The 607-nt window shown below is 69.7% G+C and overlaps 1 pseudogene; it reads left to right on the top strand.

The window, feature by feature from the left end:
* The first annotated feature begins 103 nt into the window (after positions 1–103).
* On the top strand, positions 104–557 carry LOC103253044 (annotated as a pseudogene).
* The last annotated feature ends 50 nt before the right edge of the window (positions 558–607 follow it).

Below are 607 nucleotides of genomic sequence, written 5' to 3'. Positions count from 1 at the left end.
CAGGCCCGACCCTCCTCTCCCCATGTACTGTGCCGCCGCCACCAGGCCCTGAGCCTCTGCTCCCTTTCCCCCTCTTCTTTCCTCTAGGACTTGCCCCGCGAAGATGAACTGGGCACCCGCGACGTGCTGGGCCCTGCTGCTTGCGGCTGCTTTCCTCTGTCACAGCAGTACAGCCAAGGGCGGCCATGGAGGGGCACGGGGCAGCGCTGGAGGAGGACTGCGTGGGGGCACGCGCGGGCCCTCGTGGGTGCACGTGAGGCCAGCGCCCTGCTATGGTGCCCAGGTTCCTCCCTGCGCGTTGCAGCCGCCAGGGCAGTGGCAGGGGTGGCGGCAGAGGCGGCGACCGGCCTGGCGACCGGCTCAGGCTGGAGGAGAGCCGTGGGGCCGGGAGAAGACGGCCTGGAGGACAACGAGGACGGGGTGGCTGGCAGCAACGGGATCGCCCGGGCATCTACAGCTACCGAGCGTGGACTTCAGGCACATGGCCGGCATGCAGCCTGTGCCTCTGTCTGGTGCTGGGCAGTGCCCTTGGGGCCCTGGGTCTGCTAAGGCACTAGGCCCGGTTGGGCTCGGGACCGGATCCCGAGTGCCGTCCCCTCACTCAAGC

The sequence above is a fragment of the Carlito syrichta genome, unplaced genomic scaffold, assembly GCF_000164805.1.
Source record: "Carlito syrichta isolate Samal-C Ts95f unplaced genomic scaffold, Tarsius_syrichta-2.0.1 Scaffold194915, whole genome shotgun sequence".
NCBI lineage: Eukaryota > Metazoa > Chordata > Mammalia > Primates > Tarsiidae > Carlito > Carlito syrichta.
Note: the sequence above shows the minus strand (reverse complement) of the source record. Positions and strands in the feature narration are given on the sequence as shown.